Genomic DNA, 2,202 nt, shown 5'->3' on the forward strand with positions numbered 1-2,202 from the left:
TCGTGTATGAAGTGCTGCCTCCATGAGTAAAAATGCTGTTAATCTTAATGGGTGCTCACTTTTTTTTTTCTGTTCAATGCCCTAGCGCCACCTGGTTGTCATGGTAACAAAATCCATACTCATCATTGGCACCGAGGCTCCAGAATTCCTATGATTCCTCTTCCTTTTGATAAAAGCATGTCACAGACATAGTATTAAAACACCTGGGAAATGTTTTAAAAAATGAAAAAACAACAAAATCTTGAAATATACTTTTGAGACTTTATGCATTCGTACATTAATCGACTGCCTTCTCCCCTTCGACTGCCTGTCTCTGCCAAGATACTCTTCCCAGGTGAAGACTGAGTTTCACTCTCATGGTTAAATAAGGGTAGAGTTACAGTAAATAAGGAATCACAAATTGAAACTGATTGGAACGCTCCCCCTCATAATAACTGAAATGTTACTCCGGGCCGTAAAGCCACCCGTTTTACCTTTAAGTGTGTGTATTTTAAGTACATATGTTATGGTATCCACTGTATAAACTAGTCATGGGTAACCAGTAAAGCTGTCAAATGTGGTTTGCAAAATGGAGTAAAATGACTTGTACTAAAAAGTTCTTACTTGCTCTGGCATCCTTGGCTGGAGTCGGTGCCAGATGTGTTGAACGTGTGTTGCGGGTTCATAATAATTTGTAGTTGGATTGATAAATCCCAAGCCAGATTTGTTCCAACTCGAGCGCACACCCCCTGTTGCTTCAAAGCAATCCGGGAAGAGCCAACTGAAGCTTTGGCTTCCTAGTGGAGATACAGCGACTGTTTCAAAAAGGAGCACTGTGGTGAAAATATTAGTCGGAATATTCAAAACATGGCAGGACAGTGAACATATGACTAGCAGAACGTCTGCATAAAAACGTGGTTTGGGGTTTGAATCTCGGCCACGGCCTTCCTGTGTGGAGTTTGCATGTTGTCCCTTTGCTTGCGTAGGTTTTCTCTGGGTTCTCCGGCTTCCTCCCATATTCCAAAAACATGCATGATAGGTTCATTGAAGACTAAATTGTCCATAGATGTGAATAATTGTTTGTCTATATGTGTCCTGGCAACCAGTCCAGGCTGTATACCGCCTCTCACCCAAAGTCAACAACATGCATACATGGACAAAACCTACGCAAACACCGGGATACCATACAAACTTGAAATTCAAACCCCATACCCCACGTCTGCGAGGCAGAGTTGCTAACCACAATGATCATTGTAAAAGGTTGCGCCTTTTTCCAATATGTCCTTTAAGTTCTGAGTGAGTTCTTACTGGGTGGATGATCATAGAAAAAAAAACAAACATAATTTCCATTTATGTGTCTTTAATGTATTAGGGCAAGGCACTTTAGTACGAAAAACAACTGTAACAACATCTCACACACACTGACATCGAAGATAGGGAATACAGTGTGTGGATCAAGCCCGACCTGTATTTCAGGTTTGACTTAATGATAGACCACATCAAAAGTCATGCAGGCCCGAATAGCGACGACAGCAGTCATCAGTTCACACATTTTTGGGACTTGAACTACTGTGCTTGCCAGCAGTGCATTTATAAATGTAAAGCGTCCAATGTCATAAAGCTACAAGGAAGCAGAATCACACACAATCGCAAATGATCATCCAGCCATAGAAATGTTTGAATCTCGACTAAAGACTTAGTCTACAGGCTTACATTTGGTTAAACCACACCTAGTATGCAACTAGTCTCTTGCCCTGCCTCACCCCCTGACATGTGGATTTTGGCCTGGTTTACTGCCTCTAATCCTCTCCTCCTCTTCCGTATTTCCCCCAAATGGGTTTTCTCTGCCTGGAGTTGGGGCTCGAAGGAGGGGTCCGCCCGAAAGGGTAACGTGGGTCCCCCTTCCCATGGGCTCACCACCTGTGGGAGGGGCCATAGGGGTCGGCTGCAGTGCGAGTTGGGCGGTGGCCGCAGGCGGGGACCTTGGCGATCCGATCCCCGGCTACAGAAGCTGGCTCTAGGGACGTGGAATATCACCTCTCTGGCAGGGAAGGAGCCCGAGCTGGTTTGTGAGGTCGAGATGTTCCGACTAGATAGAGTTGGACTCGCCTCCAGGCACAGCTTGGGCTCTGGTACCAGTCCTCTCGAGAGGGGTTGGACTGCACTCTGGAGTTGCCCACGGTGAGAGGCGCCGAGCAGGTGTGGGTATACTTATTGCTCCCC

This window comes from Phycodurus eques, chromosome 7 (assembly GCF_024500275.1).
Source record: "Phycodurus eques isolate BA_2022a chromosome 7, UOR_Pequ_1.1, whole genome shotgun sequence".
NCBI lineage: Eukaryota > Metazoa > Chordata > Actinopteri > Syngnathiformes > Syngnathidae > Phycodurus > Phycodurus eques.